We start from the raw sequence: 23,175 nt of genomic DNA on the forward strand, positions 1-23,175 counted from the left end.
ATTTGGATTCTGTCGTGATTGAACTAACTTTTGATTTTTTAAGAAACACAGCTGTTCTAAGTGTGATATCCATACACGATTCGTGGGTTTGACTAACAAACTGATGGACATCGAGGTACAGGAATGGGTTGGTTGTTTATAAATGAACAGAAGTATCAATAACTAGTTTGAGTACCCGTTATGTAAGTTCATGATTAATGAAAGTTATCTTAGGATCTGAAAAGTTGCTTCCCTTATACGTAATTGTAAAAAAAAATAGCAAAAACACCCATAAGAACTGCAACACACAAAATGTGAAACCGTAGATTTGCATGTTTTTCCGCATGGACCCAACATATCTTCATGCCAAATCTGGTGAAGATCAACCAACAGGTGGAGAAGTTGTGGTAAAGAACGCACCCCTCCCCCATTAAAACCGCAAAACATAAAATTCATATGTACTCCATATGGACCTAATAAACCTTTAAAACAGTTTTGGCAAAGATTCATCCACATCCTGCGAAGTAGTTACATCAATATACAACATTCATATACATATAAACAACAATATAAAACTACATGTGTGTGTGTGTGTGAATCTACGAAATTAAAACATCACGAGACCTATTTCGGCCAATTATTTGTCGTGTTAAACGTAAAACAACCAAACAAGGAGAATTATTTATTTGTTTATAATTAAGCACAAAGCTACACAATGAGCTATCTGTGATCTACCCACCACAAGTATCGAAACCAGAATTCTAGTGTTGTAAATCCTCAGACATTCCTCTGGGGAGAGCGACATGGAGGAAGAGTTAATATTAACATTTTAATAATTAATATTTGTTAATAACGAATTTCCTAAATAAATTTGTAATTTTGAGAAATGTTCGGAAGCTTCATCACATGCATCATGTTTAAACGTTTGGTACTGAAAACATACGTATCCTGAAAGCATCCTGAAACGTCAGTTTGATATTAAAAAATAGAAGTATGACGAATGTACCATCTTAATGATTAAAAGTAAGAACGGTATATTCATTACTGGGTTACTTTTTGACTTATATATACGTGAGTAACTCGCTTTGAACAGAAGATAATAAAAATGTCTGTTTTAGAAAACGACCCAGCTAAACAATAGAAGAATAAAAAAAGAAAAAACTTGTTCCTACTTATTAATTAATCAAAAATCTCATTATTTACATTAAGTAACCAATTATCTGTCCACTTACTGGTCTAAAATATACCACCCAAAAACCTCCCCTGCGTTTTTCATTCTGTCTTCGTATAAAATACTTTTTTAATTGAATTTACACTGTTGGTCATTAAACTGACCGGCTAATTTTTTGTTAAACACTTACTGGTAATTTTTAAAATATGTGTAAACATTGCTACTAAAACATCTTACGCATACATTTTCGCTTTTACTGTTTGTTTGTTTTATTGTTAAACACAAAGCTACACAATGAATTAACTGCGTTGTGCCCACCACGGGTATCGAAACGTGGTTTTTAACGTTAGCCGTCACGCTTACCACTGTGGTACTAGAGGGTGGCACTTTTGCCATGATTCGCTGGCGTATATCAATAAAACAAAACTTCAATGAAGTTAGAATGTGTCGCTAGATAACTACCAGCCCTATTCCAAAGCGCTATTTTTATCCTTTGTAATATTTCTCTTTCTTTGAGAATAAATTGACAGTTTTTGTCTCTCATGATTAAGCATTCTCGCGCTAGATGGCGCTATATATCGAGACTGTTCCTGAAGCACCTCTAATTTTTCTTATTATTTGTCGTGATTGTGATTATTCGTTTCACATATAGACGATAGATTAGCCAAGTAGCTTATAAAGTACTATCATTCTTCCTGTATATATATAACAAGAAGGATTATTATAATGCTTTGTTTATTAATTATTTGACAATTAACTTGCAGTTTATACAGGATGTTCGGAAAGTCACTGTGCAGTTTTGAAAGCACCGATAACAGCATTCATTCAGTCTATTTCAAGACAGCAATTGATAGCGGTGTTTAGAAACAAAATAAGAAGGATCCAGGCCTGTATTGATGCCAACGGGGGTCACTTTCAACATTGTTTATAATCGTCATTCATATTTACCTCCTGTATTCTATGTTGAAACATGTCTGTTGATAAATATGTAAGTGCACAGTGGCTTTCCGAACACCCTGTATATCAGGTAAGATTTCTCATTGGTACAATAACTTACAAAATTAAACATTTAACTGGAAGAGACGTTAAACATAAAAACAATACATTCCTCTTAAAGGAACAAAATGTTTGTTCACAATCTTAGAAGCTCCTGAAGTCAACAACTTGTATGTGTTTGTTTGGTTTTGTTTTCCATTTTGCGCAGATATTTGAAGACCTTTACGCTAGCCGTCCATAATTTAGCAGTGATGGGCTAGAGAGAAGGCCCGGCATGGCCAAGCGTGTTAAGGCGTGCGACTCGTAATCTGAGGGTCGCGGGTTCGCATCCCAGTCGCGCCAAACATGCTCGCCCTTTCAGCCGTGGGGCGTTATAATGTATGGTCAATCCCACTATTCGTTGGTAAAAGAGTAGCGCAAGAGTTGGCGGTGGGTGGTGATGACTAGCTGCCTTCCCTCTAGTCTTACACTACTAAATTAGGGGTGGCTAGCACAGATAGCCCTCGAGTAGCTTTGTGCGAGGGCCCGGCATGGCCAAGCGCGTTAAGGCGTGCGACTCGTAATCTGAGGGTTCGCATCCCCGTCGCGCCAAACATGGTCGCCCTTTCAGCCGTGGGGGCGTTATAATGTTACGGTCAATATTTGTAGTTTCCTCATTAATAATCGTTTATTAAAGTTATAGCTTCCGAGGTTTATAGTGTATTACTTGTAGCAAACCAACGACATAAAACTGTCTCTCCCGTATTGTGATGTGTCTACCTTTTATAATCGTTAGGCGATGTTCCCGAAATGTCAGTTGGCAACAATACGCTAGTGCTTTTGTAAAAGATATATTTCTGATTCTTGCACTCTAGATTCTCCTAGAGATTTAGAGAATAGGCGGGAATTTTGCAATATACATTAAACAGTGTAAGTTAAATGCATTTCTAAATGTATACTTAATTAAAATAAACATCGATATTAAAATAATCATGTATACGTAAATCTGTTACACACCAAATATGCATGTCCTTTCAGCTGTGTGGGCACTATAACATAACGATCAATCCTACTATTTGTTAATAGAATAATAGCCCAAGAGTTCACAATGAGTACGGCCCTCTCTCTAGCTTGTTTTTTCGAATTTCGCACAAAGCTTTGTTTGTTTGTTTGTTTTTGAATTTCGCAAATATCAGGAACGTTTACATATTTCGAACACAGAGAACTAACTTCGGATGTTTGTTTTCCTATGAGGACATTAGATATCTATGCCAGTGAAATCCCAGCGTGTAAACAGCGTGAGGCCAGCCAAGAATAGAATAGAGCTACCCGTTAAATGAACTGTGCTGATATAAACACGAAACATGTCCGATGAAGGGGTTCAAACCCCCAACCCTCAGATCACGAGTCGAGTGTCGTAACTACCAAACCGTGCTAAACCAGAATGTATGGAAGATAGAAATATAGGTCTTACCATAGACACAAGTCGTATTAGAATGTGCCGTTGACAATCGACATTATTTTATTTGGAAACTCTCAGTTTAACTCCTATAAACACCTGTTTTGCAACAAATTATTTATGCCAAATTTCAGCTAATATAATTTTTATCGTTATACGTTATAAAAATTTAATTTAATATTCAATAATATATAGATAAATAGAGAATTTGTCCACCAGTCCAATGACTCTGCAAACGCACTGTGACGCCACACACAAACTGATATCTAAGAGTTAACTTTCAACTTATCTTTACATATATTTTGAGATGTTGAATAAATACTTATTAGGCCTGGCATGGCTAGGTGGTTAAGGCACTCGAGCCGTAATCTGAGGGTCGCGGGTTCGAATCCCTGTCACACCAAACATGCTTGCCCTCTCAGCAGTGAGGGCGTTATAATGTGACGGTCAATCCCACTATTCGTTGGTAAACGAGTATCCCAAGCGATGGCAGTGGGTGGTGATTGCTACTTGCCTTCCTTCTAGTCCTACACTGCTAAATTAGGGGTGGCTAGCGCAGATAGCCCTCGAGTAGCTTTGCGCAAAGTTCAAAACAAAATCGGATCAATTAGATAGTCCAAAATAATCCGAAAAGAATAAATGAAGTTTTGGTTGTTATATTTATTCATTACAAATACGCTTTTACTCGTATTATTTCCTCACATTAATATAATTCTCGACATTTGGTGAAATACTAATTGGTATGAGCTGTTTATATATGTATATTTGCATATTTACGTAACGTATATATATGTGTTTCTTGGTGAAGTGTTCTTCGAAGCACAGCTATTTGATAAGGTGTGAATATATACAGTTTCCCTATTAAGTTACGTAGTAGACTAATCTAGTTGCTGTTAACATATTATGCTGGTTATTTATTATCTTGGGTTTACTCTGTTTTCTGAAGACTTTGATGTATTGTTTGATTGGTAAAGTGTGTAAACGTTAAATCTGGCTACAATTGAACGTCGTTAAGATTGTGCAGCAATGCTACTGATGATAATCTGTGTTTGTGAGTGATACTACCATCTAACTTCAATGAAAATTTTCGAAAGGTTACTTGTTTGTTTCCGTTATTAATTTTTTGTCATTTTTAGCTAAAACTTTTCCGTTATACGTTTTTTTAAGAGAATGTTACGATAAATATGAATCGAAACAAGAGTACGCGCTGAGTTGATAAAGGTTTTATTTTCTGTTTGTAACTGTTTATTTTAACAAGAAACTATATATCATAACTCATTCTTCGGTACGTATTTCACTCGCTTGTTTATGCACTTCTGTGTGGCTGATGGATTTGTTTTTCCACGTGTATGTAGTGGGGAATAGCTTCTCGTCAGCTGTGTCTGCAAGCTGGTAGGCCTATCATCTGCCGGATGAGCGTCAAGCCGCCGGTATCACACTTGGAACTCATTAACTTATTAGTCATAATCTAATTGTTGTACTAAGCTTAATTGCAGAATTCACATGAAAAAAAGAAGATACTTAAAGATTCATAATGCAGAATTGAACAAAAAATATAAGCCCGAATTTATATCCATGTGTGTGTGTGGAAATGTTGGGAATATTTGTGTCTGCCGTTTAAATGGATATGCATATCACACAATGTCTTTCTTTATTCCTTTTTTCGGACCCGATGCGCTAAAAGCTCTTGGTATTTCCGGTTCGTTAATCGTTTACTTTCGACGAAAGCATTCCATCTACACAGTAATGACTTTAGGTTATGTATTTCAACTTACAATCGCCTGTTATTTTTGAAGGAAAGGACAGCAGGCTGCTTGGAGCCAACCTTTGAACCATAAAGAAAAAAAAACAACTTTATATATATATATAAATATAAATTAGACGTTTTGCTGAACACAGCTAATGTGGCTGTATAGAAGGTTCGATGGAACAGCTTCCGGTGCTGCAGCTGTCTTAACTGACAGTCACAAGTAAGATTGATAAGCGCCAGTTGTGATGGCGTTTCATCACTCTTAACTTGTTATAGCCTACGCAGATATAGCTGCGCGAGGCTGTTTTGTGGATGTATAATAATTCGTGTGTTAATTTGTAAGGTATTTTTATTCATCCAACCAATCTGTAAGTTTAGTTCGAGTTAACATCCCTGAAGTTTTGTAGTTCAATTCTCTTCGTGTACGCATAAAAACAGAAAATGATGTATATTTATTATGAACATAGTTTCTTATAATAGACACCGGGGATTTGTACTGACTTTACAAGAGAATGTACCCACAGTGATCATGGGTTCTGTGTTACTAATACCGTGATTCTGACTTGTTGGAATAGATCACAGTAACATTTCACTTAACTAATCTAGTTCACATCATAACTTGTCCTCCTCTCCGGATGGGTCAGCGGTAAATTTTCGGCCTTACAATGCGAAAATTCGGGTTTTGATTTCACGTCGTGGCCAAAGCGCAGATAGCCCATTGTGTAACGTTGTGCTAAAAATAACAAAACGCCAAAACAATTGTTGCTCATTCAATCGATGATATAACTAGTTAGGAATCCTAAACCACAACTACATCTAACATATCTCAGTCGACCTGATGAACCGTAATATTGACGAAATGACTCTTGGCAATGGATATGTCGGGTATAGTATGGTTCACACACAGTACTGTGTAAAAGTATTAGAACAAACAAATACTTTGTCATTCCTTACATTTTATGGGGCCAATTCTTTCATGCCAGAACATAATGTTACTTTCAACGCTATGTTAATACCTCAGTGATCCATGTTGACAACTAAATGAGCCAAGTTGAGAATACTTATCATTCTTTAGGATTCCCATATACTTCTACCAAGGGTATGTAATAAGGGTTCTGCTTGAATGAACATACTGATCAAATTTAGGGTTTGAAATAACTATCATGGTATCACATGCAGAGTCTTAACTATATAGAGAGAAGCTAGCAGGGAGCTAGCATATGGTACCAGGGTATGCTAAAAGAAATTAATTTAATAGCACTCCACAAATAAACATTGTTGAAAACTGCGTTTAACACTATATATTAAGGCTTTGTTATCATGCTACGGTGAAAACGAGAGTAGAGAATTGTCAATGGTGGAGAGAGTTCGCATAAAAGCTGCACGTGATGCTGGTTGGACTCACCGAGAAATTGCTGCAGATTTGAAATATTCCCCAAACAATGTTAAGTACACTATAGATTGTGAGACGGAGACAGGTCAAATTAAAAATATGGAAAGAATAGGGAGAACACCTAAACTCAATGATACTGATGTTAAGTGTCAATGTTTTTGTACCTTTCGGGACAGAAGGAAAGTTGCCACTGATCTCAAACATGAGATAAACAGTCATGTAACAAATGTTAGAAAAGTGTACAGATTTACAATGTGAAGAAAATTTAATGAGAATACTTGGTCTTGAAGCAGTTGAATAACCTTTATTTCGATCTTCCAATGTTGTTAAGAAATATTTTCAAAACTACTACTGATAATTGGAAAGTGGTTTTACCGATGAATCAATCCAATGAAGCATAGGTTATACGTCTGGCGGAAGAAAAGTGAAAGATACTTTCCTCAATGCATGGCATCTACCTTGAGGCATGGGGGGTAGGAAGCAATGGGATGGTTTGAGAATGTTTTTTTTCTGCTGAGGCGACGGGAGATATTTGCAAAATAGATGGAATAATGGCCTCAAACACTCGTCTAACCTATGCAGAAATTACTTAGCTAAGAAATAAGCTGCTGGAGTCACTCAGATGATGTAATGGCCCCCACAAAGTTCTGGTGATCTCAGTCCAATTGAGCAGATCTGGGATTCGATAGATCAGAAACTGAGCAATCAAAAGTTACTTCCAAATAAATTTTATGGGAGTACATTAGAGACATTTGGAGTAAAACCTCAAAGGATACTGATTAAATATATTGGAAAAATGCCTGAATGACTGACTGTATGCATTATTAAGGCAAAAGGGGAACATACAAAATATGAATTGATTGCTGTACTCAAGCACTTTCACTGATTTTCTGCTGTAATAAATATGAATATTAATTCTTATTCGTATATTCTCAAATGCCTTGGAAAGTGATTTTTAGTCATGTATAAATGATTTTGACAGTTTTTTTTTATAATAGAGGTGTCTTTATTTACCCTTCTTAAGTTTCCGTTTGTCTTGTAATCTCTTTTGTTATAAACAAAATATTACAAATAAACTTTCTTGAGCTGACTGCTTAGGAAGTGGTAAGTTTCTGAAATAGTGAAATAATATCACTGTCAGATTTCATGTAATGTAATGTACACTGCTGTCTTTCTTCAACAGGATTAGTCTTCGGTGTTGTGGTAACCGAATGATCGGATCGGTGATCTAATTATAGTTGCATTGAAAGTCATATAATAAATCCGGTTTACAGGTATCCTAATTGCTACTGTACAATAACAGAGCAGGAAACTAACGAATAAAACTCACAATACGTATCATACATACAAAGCAATGGATGTATACCAAACTACTAAAAGAATATCCGATACGTGATGTCGTTAACAATGCATATTTCAACAGCATCGACAAGAGAAATACATCAACAATAAGTGACGTATTAATCAATTATTTGAAAAAAAAATCAACAAGTAATGGATATCTACCTATAATAAATGGTGTAGATGAGACAACAAGTAAAAATGAAATAAATTCTCGGCAGATGAAGTTGTTGACAATCTAATGTTGTGAACTTAAAGAATTTTCAGGCTGTTCTCCAATTCCTATGTATATACTGTTTGTGTTAAACACACCACCCACATATATCTGTTAATAATACATAAAGCATGTATAACGTTTGTTATCTCTGGTGTCAGAGTAGAAGTTTAATTTAATTCACATTTGAAAGTCATTTCAAGTTTACCGCCTTGATGCCAAAAAGAAGGGCTTAATTAAGCAAGATGGTCAGCGACAAAATAAGTGAAGCCGGTTCTAAACGAAAATGACGTTTACTGCCGTGTGTAGTACTGGTATCTTGATTTTGAATGAACAGTTCACGTGCTGTGACCCAACACAGTGGAAAAGAAAAGTCCAGCTCCTCACTTAAAGCATTAGTTTTTAAGTTCGACATACTTGGGTATTCTGCTAGTATTAAACTTTGTTTCGAATAAAATCAAGATAGCTGATACATTTGGAAAAATATTAGATACTAAATACAAAAATAACATATAGAAGAAAAACAGTGCACACTGACTAGTCTTCTGTCACCTATGTTTCAAATTTTTGTACAACTCATATGTTTGAGTTCCTTTTACATTTCATAATCGTGTAAATAATGCAGTTCAAAAATTATATTATTCAACTGTAGTCGAGTTTGTAAAATATCGAAAGTATACAGTTTTTTCACTAACACAAATAATAGTTTATTTTTGAGTAAAGCTGTTTATGTGAAACGGGCAATAACAGTATATATAAATGTATATTTCTCTTCACAGTTTGCTTTAGTAACAAATTATGATTTTTGTTTTTCCTTTTTATTCAGTACAAATATAAACAGTAGGTTATCTGTGTTCTGTCCGCAGCTGGTATCGAAACCCAAATTTTCCGTTATGAGCCCTCGTTAATCTTACCGTTGACCCACTGGTTGATAGGGAAATTTTTTGTTTGTTGTAGAGCAAAGCCACATTGGGCTATCTGTTGTGTACACCTCAGGGAATCGAACGTTGCAAGTCCGTAGCCTCACTGTTGAGTTGTCTCATCGGGAAACAGGGAATTTTGAAAGTAGAAGCATTGTAATAACTTTGTAAATGTAAGTAAACAAAAACAACTTACATTTACCAGAATGTTATTTTAGTCGCGAGTGCTCGCATAAAAAATGGGATATGACAAGTTGTATCTATCTTTGTTTTATAAATAGATACACAAAATGACTTATCCATCACCCCGTTCTTTTTGTCTATGAATCGACATAAAAATATTGATCTTAATACAATATGAGGAAAAGAAAAAAAATGGATTGCAGGAGGTGAAATGGGGATTCAAAATTAATGATCAGGGTAGGACAGAGATCGTTACACATACATAGTCAGCGTGAGTTTGCATTATCAACTCAATTACTGAAGCACTGAAGTAGGGGTGTGATGTGAGAAGGTGAGCTGATCACCGAATACTTCGTTAAATCATTTCATTTCGAAGGTAATGGGAGAAAGTCGTAGCGTTCTTGTGTAGTCCTTATATACAAGGTGATTTAGTTTTTAATGTTAAATACTTGTGTCTCGTTAAGACTCGTTGAAATAATGTCTTTTTCGTCAAACAAAAAAAGAGGTGTTTGAATGTACTTTCGTCAGAAAACAAAATCTCTGAATGATGAATGTATATTCACATCAAGAGGAGAATATCGGTAAAAAAAACCAATAATAAATAAAATAACTGATAACATCTGCGGAATGATTGGTTAAGGAAACAACATTGGTTCGTCTTTTTAAGTGAATTTTCTCAAGCCAACGAGCCATTATTTTCTTCTTGAGAAGTAGTATTCATGGGAAACTTTTTCACTAATCACAATGGCAAGCTGTTATTCACATTCATAACGAGATATCACTCCTGGTGGTGGTTGAGGGAAACTGTAAGCTCATGCCAGTTTTACAGCTGAAAATATCGCGAGCAGTTTCGAACAGAGATTTCGTTTCGGTTGGTGAAAAATATTTTGCGCAGCACCAAACTTGCATAACTGTTAGAAACAGTTGGTACGTGGGTATTAATTCTTATAAAAAAAAGTTTAAAGTAGAAAATAATTAGAAATCTTCAATGAGAAAATAATGTATATTTGTAACGATACGTGACACTAATACAGGAATGATTCGTATTGAAAACGTTTTACACCTTCACGAATGTTGTATCCCCTTCGCTTGTGTTAAAAAAAAAAGAAATTTCGTTGACAAAGATTTGGGGGTAATAAGTTCCAACTTAACTACCACAATACATTTTGTAAGTAAAAACTAGACATTGTGATACGTGGTTCTTCGGAATTTGTTTTCGTATTGTTGCCTTATATAGATATGCGTATATGTATATCTATACAAAAATTATACTTCACCTAAGTGACTCCATCAAACACGTTTGAATTCTTTATCGTAAGTTTTCCTTGTTTGGCTTTTAAGTCATCGAGTCAATACAATCTTTGGACTAGCTAGAGTTTATTGAAATCGCTAGTCTTCAGGTTGACTACCAGAGTAAAGACATATGTATGCATACACACTAATAAACACATTCGAGTATTTAGTTTTATCAGTGGTTTCTGAAGAAAGTGATTTGTTTTTGAGTGTATTAGTATCGTATTTTATATTTCTTAATAAGCACAGAGTTACACAATGGGCTATCTGTGTTGTGCTCATTGCGAGTAACGAAATCCGATATTTAGTGTTATGAACACCCAATCTTACCACTGAGACATTGGTGAGGATTGTTTGTTTTTCACAATATGATTTTTATTAGTCAGTATCCTGTTTTCTCAGATATTAATTGTTATATATATATATATATATGTATATGTGTGTGTGCATATATTTTATTCTCAACGTCATGTACCATGTTTTATCTGTTTTCTAAATTGAAATAAATTTATATGATAACAGTTGTTATAATGAAATTTCGTACAATGAGATTGCCACGCAATAACACTCAGCAAAGATCCACAGTATTGCTAAGTATTGGCTCATATTACAGTGTGGTACTTTTCTACAAAAATAAGATATATTTTATGAACGTACGCCCCGAAAATAAAACTACACTTATTATTGAGCTACGAAAAGAGAATGTTGTCATTGTTTTGAGTAAGTTTAAGTGTAGCGCTGATTTTAAGAGGTTTTCGTGCACTTATGTGTTACAAGTCAGTGTCCTTTTTTATATATATATCAGGTAATACAGTCCAAGGCCTTTACAGCTAAATATATAAACTGTAGATCTGTTTAGTCAAATTGTTGTATTCATTTGGAATAATTTTCAATGACATATTAGCCAATAGCGTGCCGATCCGTAATTAATCCTCTCGAGGCTGTTCGTCACGTACCTTAAATAAAGAAGGAAAATGTTACTTGTAGCGCATGCGGAATATTTTCTAGATCCGCCCTGAACGCGTGCACGAGGGTGCTACTGCTAACTTTTGAAGGTTTCATAATCTATGAACATTCACGTTTTACCTATGAAAATAGACTGTATTAGTTTCGTGATTATGTTTATTTACTATATTAAGGAAAGATATAGAATGAAACGTATAGCTAGAGCAATAGTAGTTAGAATTAATTTTATGAAGATTTTTCGCATACTTTCCCTATACCATATGCGACCTTTCGGGTCGTGTTTCATGCGTGTACGAAGCGAAATGATAAATTCCGTCATGGGCAGGCATCAGGAGGATGTGGGTGCCATTACTACCAATTGTTCCCGGCCGTCGTCTTGATAATACACTCCACCCTCGAGTCAAGGCCAGATATGATTAGTAGGTTTTCTGTTTGCTTATAAACCGTACAGGAATGTACACATTGTACAGTCTCAGTTACCATGGCCCTTTGAAGAACACCGATGTATTGATTCGTCAGATCAAACCTTTACTTTCCTAGTCCCCACTGGAAAACGAAAGTGACACATTTCCAGAGCATTTCTATCAAATAATGCGATTGACAAGCACGTGTGTCCTTTTCAAAACACCACACGTAATTTTTCTTCTGAGCGATATTTAAAATGTGCTCAGGTAGAAATCACGCAAATCTTTGTATCTTGTAATATTTCAAATCAAGCAATCGAAATTCGAACCCGGCATCTGTCACCGCAAATCTATTGTGTACAGATTCACTATTATTATGGCATTAACAAGTTTTATAGATAGATAAATCAATAAGTAAATATATAAAATTGTTTAAACTGTTACTAATCTTATGATAATTATCAAAACGTCAGTTTTATCAACATTCAATATGTGAAAATATTGACACAAACACTGTAGAAAGGAGCGCAACTAATTGATTTGTAATGAACAAAACTATCGATGAAACACGCTTGTATAGAATATCTAGCTCATGTATGTAAACTATCGATGAAACACGCTTGTATAGAATATCTAGCTCATGTATGTAAAGTATCGATGAAACACGCTTGTATAGAATATCTAGCTCATGTATGTAAAGTATCGATGAAACACGCTTGTATAGAATATCTAGCTCATGTATATAAACTATCGATGAAACACGCTTGTATAGAATATCTAGCTCATGTATGTAAACTATCGATGAAACACGCTTGTATAGAATATCTAGCTCATGTATGTAAAGTATCGATGAAACACGCTTGTATAGAATATCTAGCTCATGTATGTAAACTATCGATGAAACACGCTTGTATAGAATATCTAGCTCATGTATGTAAACTATCGATGAAACACGCTTGTATAGAATATCTAGCTCATGTATGTAAAGTATCGATGAAACACGCTTGTATAGAATATCTAGCTCATGTATGTAAACTATCGATGAAACACGCTTGTATAGAATATCTAGCTCATGTATGTAAACTATCGATGAAACACGCTTGTATAGAATATCTAGCTCATGTATATAAACTATCGATGAAACAGGCTTGTATAGAATATCTAGCTCATGTATGTAAACTATCGATGAAACACGCTTGTATAGAATATCTAGCTCATGTATAGAAAACACGCTTGTATCTAGCTCATGTATGTAAAGTATCGATGAAACACGCTTGTATAGAATATCTAGCTCATGTATATCGATGAAACACGCTATAGAATATCTAGCTCATGTATGTAAACACGCTTGTATAGAATATCTAGCTCATGTATGTAAAGTATCGATGAAACACGCTTGTATAGAATATCTAGCTCATGTATATAAACTATCGATGAAACTAGGCTTGTATAGAATATCTAGCTCATGTATATAAACTATCGATGAAACACGCTTGTATAGAATATCTAGCTCATGTATGTAAAGTATAGATGAAACACGCTTGTATAGAATATCTAGCTCATGTATGTAAAGTATCGATGAAACACGCTTGTATAGAATATCTAGCTCATGTATGTAAACTATCGATGAAACACGCTTGTATAGAATATCTAGCTCATGTATATAAACTATCGATGAAACACGCTTGTATAGAATATCTAGCTCATGTATGTAAACTATCGATGAAACACGCTTGTATAGAATATCTAGCTCATGTATATAAACTATCGATGAAACACGCTTGTATAGAATATCTAGCTCATGTATGTATGTTTTACTCAACTTTACTTTGTTAAGATTGGTCTATAATTTTACTTTGATCTATTTTGTAAGGCTGGTCTGTACTTTTATTCTGTTGTAGTAAATTATAAGTTTAGTCTATACGTTTACTCTGAATTTGTAGTTTATAAACTTAGTCTATACGTTTACTCTGAATTTGTAGTTTATAAACTTAGTATATACGTTTACTCTGATATTGTAGTTTATGTTTCCCCTGATATTGTAGTTTATAAAACTGGTTTTTATTTGTATGGATTTCTCTTCAGCCTATATGACAGTCTTCTTTTCCATTTTCTCAGTGTTTGAAGGTTTCCGCTTTGTCTGTGGTAAATGCAGAAAATCGTTCTCAGCGTTTTCTGTTTTTATTATTCTATCGGTCATTCTTAATTTAAAGCAGAATCACTATTATTAGCATGTATAATTTCATTCCCTTAATTGTGCTTTCTCTGAAATACAACTAGCCGAATATTCGACATCTTACACATGAAACATAGAATTATTTGTCTAACTCCTCTGTGTTTGAGAAATTTATCCAGCGTTCAAAATATTATTATCACGGAATATTTTCCATGTTGTTAAGATAAGTGTTTAGATTTATGATCCAAACTATAATACGTTTAATATTTCTATGTCCCCAGAGACGCTTATTGAAATCTCTTTTGAAAATAACGGAAATCTTTTCTGTGTCTTGTGAGACCTCCCCACCTATACGCATGCTTTTTTGAAATTCTGTTGAATCATAATGAACACCACTGGGCTACACTGTACTACAGTGTGTCCTCTCCTCTTGGGGCTGTTGTATATGGAAGGTTTTCTATTCATTTTTCTATTCGAAAAATTATCCTGCCACGTTTGCTTAACCTTTAGTAAACTGTGATGCATGAATTACAGGTTTGTTACACGGCAGAACGTAAAAGTTTACCTCTCAACATATCTAAGCGTTGAGATCTGAAGGAGCTTGACTGTCTGTTATGAACCTACAGTGGGTTACTGTCGGTATCAACATCCACGTGTGAAATCACATTCACGTGACTTCTGAAATGATTTATTCCTTTACTGTATTGTGGTTAGTAGATAGTAGACTCTTCATCATTCTACAGCTGACTTAACATATATGTATATATTCTGTTTTATTGCTAATTCAATGGCATTTGACTGATGGCGACTTCTTGTCGTTTTGAGGGTCAAAGGACTTCTGTTACTTCCCACATTGTTGACAGAAGGTTGAAGGGCGTTCTTATACGTTGTCATGAACCAGAGGACTTTTGTAACTGTGTATCTCCTGCATTATTGATAGAAAAGTGAAGATTATTCTTATATGTTATCATTTTGAGTGTATGCCTTGGCTAGTTTTTTGTTTGTTTACTATACAAATAATAACGACTCTTCAGAAGAACGTGATAGACTGTTTAGTTATTCTGTTAATTCAGTTTGTGTTGCAACTTGTGACAAGATTTTGTTGGACAGTTCACATCCTCTCTTCAGTTAGTTTTCGTTTTGTCAGACAAACAGCAGTTCTCAAAATCTGTAGTGTAAGTGTTATATTATTATAACAACTATATAATGTTTCTTACTTGAATTCATTAGAACGTCAGTAAATTTCTTTGAACCAGATAGAATTGGTGTCAACTAATAATCCCATTCTATAATAATGCGATATGTTTAATTCTTTCTATATACAAACATTTTTAGAGATATATGGGCTCGTGAGGGCGTGTGTGTGTGAGTTGGTGTCCAATTATTTACATTTCGAGGCATAACTATAGAGAAATCCAATCATAAAACTATAGCAAACATAAACGTGGTCATTTTGCGAGGAAATACATTCTGAGACAGTAAATATATAAATAAAATAATATTTATGTGTGCTGTTTGAAGATCTACATACATTAGTACCTCAACTTCTTGACAGAAGGTACAACAGTGGTATTCATTGTTTTCGTAAGTTTTTTCTTTTGTGTTTATTTTATGTTTCATTGGGTGATAATTATATAGGTAAAGTAGGTAAAGGAAGTGATCACTGATGGCGATTTTCCCATTTTCACCTGTGAATACCGTATGAATACCGACCATGTAAACTTGTAGCCGTCATCACACCTCATCAAATTTCACATCAAACATCATTTTAACCCCGAAGTTTTTTCTACAGTCTTCAGCACTGTTCGGGCCGTTCACGCGCAACACGCCCTCCCACCAATTCTGGAGAATCTCCGGGTGCGCGTGACTTTGAGCTGCAGCACTGTAAGCAGTGATATCTCTGGTTCAGCTCGTGGCCTTTCATGTCATACGGCACAAATTATCAGCTCAGTTGAAATTGCTGGTTTTACCTGGTAAGTAATCGAGGGTAAATGTGAGTTATCACGACCTCTTTAGATGATGTCTGTGTTGGACATACGTGCTTGTTGTTTCAGAGTAGAATCTGGTGATATGGGGTCGAATATGTATCTTGGAATGATAAATGTTAGTAAACATTTGTGGTTTTCAAATAATGTATTATAATTATACTTTATGAATGTATATACTAGGAAATGATATATATCGAATTCTTAGACGTTTGTTGGCGGATTATTCTTACTTGATTGACTTAGTGCAACTGGTGATATCATTTACTGGTTAGCTACATTAACGGTATGTCTATTTGTTTGTTTTTGAATTTCGCGCAAAACTACTCGAAAGCTATCTGCGCTAGCCGTCCCTAATTTAGTAGTGTAAGACTAGATGGAAGGCAGCTAGTCATCACCACCCACCGCCAACTCTTGGGCTACTCTTTTACCAACGAATAGTGAGATTGACCGTTACATTATAACGCCCTCACGGCTAAAAAGGCGAGCATGTTTGGTGCAATGGAGATTCGAACCCGCGACCCTCAGATTACGAATCGCACGTCTTAACCCACCTGGCCATGCCGGGCCCCTTACCGGTGTTAACATCAAAACAAAACGCATATAACCATCTATATATATGTGTGTGTGTGTACATTCAGTCCACAGTAACTTTAACGTAACAGCTTTACATTTTCTTTGATTCGATGCAGTTGCATTTACTTGCTTCGTATTTGAACACATTCATAACTAATCATGACACTAAATATCTAGCTCTTCTCAGCGTGATTTTTAATTTTGTAAGATAATTTTCGTATCACCCGATTGCTGTCACCATAAGCAAAAAAAAGTAATATTTTGTTCAAGACTTTTGTTTGTTTGTTTTGTTTGCCGTTAAGCATAAAGCTACACCGTAGGATATCTGTTCTCACACAATAGGGTTATCGTAAGGAGATTTTTGGCGTTATAATCCTTTAGATTTACAGCTGAGCCACCAGGGGGCGCAAAACGGAGTTAACTCTAAATAACTGTGTAGACGTATTGTAAAGATGCCAATGAATGGTGAAACGCATCGTCTGAGATTGTAAAATGACGCGGTATGCTAACGTCACTGCGTTGTCTGCTTTCAAGAATAAACCGTGTACCTTGATCAGATGCAAAAATGAGTTTGTTTTATTTTCTGGAATTAAGCGATAAAAGTCTCATAATATAAGTTTTGTAACAATTCTCACAATACCCAGATTTTTTAAATTAATTTAACTTTGAGTTAATCAGAATCGTACTTGACCCTTTCTCTTACAGAAGATTAAAAATCGCTTGGTGGATGAGTTATTTATTTAGTAGTTTGTTTTAGCATAGCTCAAACTTTTTATGTAGTAGCTTGTTCTATCAAAGGTCAAACTTTTTATTTATACATTTTTGCTAGTATAGACCAAACATTTTATTTAGCAATTTGTTCTGGTATAGATAGGTCAAACTTTTTATTTAACAGTTTGTTCTACTATGGGCCAAACTTTGCATTTACTGTGAAGATTGCAACGTGTGTTGTTTATTATTATTTCTTCAGTATTTGAATACTTTAAAGCGTGGATGAACTTTGCGAGAATTATTTGTAGAATCCTGCTGTCTGGGCTAAGTTCTAACAAGCTTGCCCTCCAGTCCACCGCCAAGTCTTGGGCTACACTTTTATCAAAGAATATTGGGATTGTCCATCAATATATAACGCCCCCATGGTGGGTAGAACACAACTAGCCCTTTGTGTGTGTAGCTTTGTGCTCAACTTTAAACAAAAAACCTAAAACGTGAAACAAACGTGTCAGGTTAATTTAGGAAATTTTGCTGATTAAATTCAATGCTTAAACTCTACAGCTTATGCTTACGTGTTATTGTTTTCGCAATTAATTTATAGTTAATATGCTTAATAAACTGGTAGTGTGAGGGCTTATGATCTTAAATTACTCGGTTTAATTCTTGAAATTAGCACCGTGTGGATAGTCTATTGTGTAACGTTGCTCTTACCAGCAAAGAAAATAATACAAATGTTTTAAACAGCTTAGGGTGTAGTTTATAAAATAAGAGCGCCAATCAGTGTTTTTGTCTTTGTTATTATTTATTACATATGACTTCAAAACAAACGATGCCACTCATTGGTTATTTGAAAAACGTAATTATGGATTAATTGTTCACGTTTTGTACACAGGCATGCGAATGTATACTTCCTTTAAAAAAAAGCTGATTTGCTTTTAATAACGGATTATCTATAATTCAACTACGCAAATTTCGATAATAACATTCATCGTGTAAGGATTTTTTAAAATAAATTTGAAAGAAAAAAAATTTCTTAACTTTGATCAGTTGTACAATAAATTTGCCATAAATATATCAGAATATCTTTGGGTCATTTACACAATTTCTTGTTGCCATAGTCACGTATAAATAATGTCGAAACGAAAGAAATAATATCAAAGTGCACGCGCAAACAAATACTATTCAGAAATGACACGTCCTGCGTTTTAGTAACCGTTTATATACTAGCGGAGTGTTTCTCGTGTGTTCAAGAACGATTAATGACTCTCGCGTCACGATTGGTCTAGAGAAATATATAGCTTGTGGTTGTCAGCATTTTAAGCATAACAACGTGTGATCCGATTTCAATGAAAACATTTCACTTATTTAAAAGTACATATGACATTTTTTGAAAAATCTGTACCTGATGGAGAAAAATGGATATCATTTTCGGATTCTACCAACAGGAATTACTGTAGAATAGATAAAAATGTCAAGATAATAAAACCATCGCAGTTTTCTGGTATTAGAGCGTATTTTTATTCTACGTTCACCCTAACAATAAGACAAGGGATTGATATATCAAGATTTCGTACACAAAGTACGTAAAAAGATAAATCAAACGTCAAAAGGTTTTGTAAAAAAAACAGCTGGAATTTTGTGTTACAGTATCACAGATGCCAGTTACGGTTTCTGTTATCCGTATTGTTTGAATTACGTTTCAGCTTTACGAGCACAATCTTGTAAAAAAGTGCAAATGAGTTATTGTTTTTCCAACCGTCATAGAACCATTAATAGTTCATTTGGAAAGAGCAATAATAAATTATTATATTAAATAGGTTTTATTTATTAATAAAAATTCATATTTATTGTAAACGACCTGCAAGAGACCCTCGACCAGTTTAATGATAGACTAGAGGGAAGGAAGCTTGTCAGTAGCACTAACCGCCAACACTTGGGCTACTACTGTCTGATCGAGCACTGGTATTTTGTTGTAACATTTATAATGCGCCCACAGTCCCAAAGAGTGGATTAGGATTATTATTATGAATATTATTTTGATACAATAAAAAGAACGCGAACGGTGGACTCGGAGATTTACAGGCTGGCACGCTAACCACCGAGCTGTACATTGGCCCTCAATAAATGTGAGACTCTGTAGGAAGGTTTGGGATTTGTTAGCCACAGGAATAAGTTGATAAATGCTGTTGAAGTTTCATCGTGATCAGAAGACTCTGTAGAGGAGTAATAAATTGATATTCTTACTTTCCACTTCAAACGTTTTATGTTATATACTTTATTAAGAAAATTTAAGTTACATAGTATTTGAAAGTGTAATCTTTCGACTACGTAATATGGTACTTAATTCTGTTTCATAACTATGACTGAGACGACACACAAGTTATTTTAGCTGAATGGCGGTTTAAGGCTCGTTGACGCGATTTACTTGGAGTAGATTGACACGCGTGTCAACTTACCCCATACTTAGAAACTTGCATTACTTTTTGTGCTCTTAAAACAAAAATAGATGTAATACAAGAATATTTAAATACATTTTGATTAATGTTTAAGTGTTGAAAAATTAACGAAAATTAATTAAACTTCTCACAACTTACTCGTTACGTTGTTCCTTTTCTGTCATGCTCTTGTCATATATTTTTTAAAAGTTAAATTTAAAACTTCAATAAATGAAGTGCGATCACTATGTTGACATTAATAAACTTTCTGATTTACTTTCATCCGTGTGAACTTGACCCAGAGCGTGTGGCAGCTTGTTCTGTACTCAGGGTAGGTTGATATACAGCATACTCTATTCCAATGTGTATAATAGAGGGAAGGATCTAGTTTATCTTGGTATCAAAGTCTCTTATCTTGAGCTTCACGAGGGACTTTTATTTAAAAGTAAAAAAAAAAATGTATCGCCCAGCCCAACTCTCCCCTACTACAACGTTTTCTTCATTTTGGTTTTTGTGACAAATTCAAATTCATTACTAGCCGGCGCAGATAGTCTAGTTGCTTTGCGCCATAACACAAGTAAGCAGCCAACCAACCATGACTAACCACTAATCGTAATGGGACAGTAGTAAAATCCAAGGCTCGATTCCTCGCGGTGGGCAGATTGCTGATACTCTATTAAGTAGCTTTGCGCTGAAACAAAAACAACAGCATTTTGACTACATAACCCAACTCTCCCTTACTATAACGTTTTTTTTTCGCAACAAATTCAAATTTGTACTGTAAGAGAAACACCAGGTCTTTTGAGAAGTTTATACTAAAAGCATATTACCTATTTATTACGTATCTGCAAACCAAGAGAGACGCCAGGTCTTTTAATAAGTTTATACTAAAAGCATATTACCTATTTATTACGTATCTGCAAACCAAGAGAGACACACCAGGTCTTTTAAGAAGTTTATACTAAAAGGATATAACCTATTTCTTGCTTAGTTGCAATGTCCTGAATTTTATATAAATGATATGGGTGGCATTCTTGTTGGGATTAGGACCTAAATGTGATATTTCCATCCATATGAATCGATATTCATTACTTGCTACTAATCGTGGTGGGTCAGTGGTAAAATCCAAGATTCGATTCCTCGCGGTTGGCAGATCGCTGCTAGCCTATTATATAGCTTTGTGTTGAAACAACAGCAACAGCATTTTGACTGCAATGTAGGTAGTAAAAAGTGAGTTACCCAGCCCAACTCTCCCCTACTATAACGTTTTTTTTCCGTAACAAATCCAAATTTTTACTGTAAACAACTTGCAAGAGGTAGTAAAGCAGGTTTGATATTTATGGTAGATTTGATAACACTCGTTGAATGTGAAAATGTATAAAACAACGTTAAAAAACTAACAAACATATTTTGCTGAAAAGACCCCGTCAGATGCATTAAACCAGTTTAATGTTCATAACGGTTTCGACAACTTGTATTAAATGTGGATCACTTTCACACTCATGAAGGCCCCAGCACAGATACCACTCCTACTTTCCAGATATATGTAGGCCATAAAAATACTTAAAATTCAGTACAACCTTTCCTGCCTAAAACTTTCACCAAACAAGACACTCGCTACATTGTTGATTGATCTCAACTTATTGTCTTTGTTTTACTACCCGTCAATTAACATGTTCATACTCTTAGCTGTGAACAGTTACTGTTCATTTAATCGTTTAAAAGATTATTGCAATCTCTTGTGCTTTGAAACATGTAGCATCGCACACTATTTAATTAATTACTTTTTAATGCTAATAATCAGTGACTACGAAATAATTGTGCTTTCAAACCATGTCAGAGAAAGAGACTTGATGTTCATTCTACGCCAGACAGTTCATAATTGATATTCGTGAGTGGGTAAGTAAAAATAAAATGGTTCTTGTTGTGACTTCATTATAAGGATTGGTTCTGCTGCCTGACCACGTAGATAAGCGGAAGACAATCTTGTAGTTTGTTGAATGTTTAAGTAGTTTGATTTACTGTCTAGCCCTTGTAAGGATGGTGAATGAATGAAGAAACGTAACACAACATGGTATGATCATCTATTATCGTGAGTCATCAGTATGAAAAGTACCATTGATTGGCTATACCTCTTTACCTTTACGTTTATGTTCAGATACATTCTTCCATTACAGTAACGTCCACCAAAAGTAAGACTTTGGGTTTTATTAACTTTACTATACAATTGAAATTGACTTCTTAATTAGATGGTAAAAGGAACATCACGCCAGGAATCTAAAAGGTGCATCATAGTATTTCATGTATCATACAAGTGACGTATCTGAATAAAAACGTAAATAAAAATAAAAACGACACAGTGAGAACAATTTTAATTGCGTATAATAAACCAAGAGAGACACCAGGTCTTTAAAGAAGTTTATACTAAAAGTATATTACCTATTTCTTGTCTGGTTGCAATGCTCTGATGTGGGTGGTATTCCTGTTGGAATTAGGATTTAAATGTGATATTTCCATTCACATGAATCGATATTTATCACTAGCCACTAATCATGGTGGGTCAGTGGTAAAATCCAAAATTCGCAGGTCGCTGGAACAACAACAGCAGCATTTTGTTTACATGGTAGGTTAATTTCCTGAATAACAGGTGTAAGTATTAAAAATACCTGAGAATGTATTATGTTTGTAAGTATTAAAAATACCTGAGAATGTATTATGTTTGTAAGTATTAAAAATACCTGAGAATGTATTATGTTTGTAAGTATTAAAAATACCTGAGAATGTATTATGTTTGTAAGCAATATTGATTTCAATAATTAAAGATATTGTGTGTGAATATTCTTGTATATAATGCTTTGAGGCTACAAGAAAAATGCTATATATATGTGTGTGTCAAACCAGCTAAACTTTAAGAATATCTTCAAGATAAAAACGGATAAATATATGAAAATTAACGATAGTTCTTTCGGTGTTTTGAGAAATCATAAGTTTTCTTAGTTAACATCACTCCATAACTGTAGTTTTGTGTAGGTGATTCGGGTTTTTGTTATCCAAACTTATAGAAATTTTTGTAGGTTTTTTGTTTTTCAGTTTTATAAAGCGTATTTCAAAATGGTACGAAAATAATACAGAAAGTAAATTAATTCTGATATTAATATTTGAAACATAAATTAGTAAAATAAATGTTTAATATATTCTGATAGTTTTTTATATGATCTCCAAACAACATGTCCCGCAGTGACGC

The 23,175-nt window shown here is 34.6% G+C and overlaps 1 protein-coding gene across 6 annotated transcripts in view; it reads left to right on the top strand.

The window, feature by feature from the left end:
- LOC143239480 (homeobox protein cut-like) overlaps positions 1–23,175 on the top strand; it is a 383,408-nt gene that overhangs the window by 168,370 nt on the left and 191,863 nt on the right. Inside the window, exon 1 of one of the 6 annotated variants that reach the window (XM_076480574.1) lies at positions 16,068–16,197. The exons of the other annotated variants lie outside the window; for them this stretch is intronic. The gene's annotated coding sequence lies outside the window, so the exon portion shown is untranslated. Of the gene's footprint in view, positions 1–16,067; positions 16,198–23,175 lie in introns of those variants that run through there. 6 annotated transcript variants of the gene reach the window in all.

This window comes from Tachypleus tridentatus, chromosome 13 (genome assembly GCF_004210375.1).
Source record: "Tachypleus tridentatus isolate NWPU-2018 chromosome 13, ASM421037v1, whole genome shotgun sequence".
Taxonomy (NCBI): domain Eukaryota; kingdom Metazoa; phylum Arthropoda; class Merostomata; order Xiphosura; family Limulidae; genus Tachypleus; species Tachypleus tridentatus.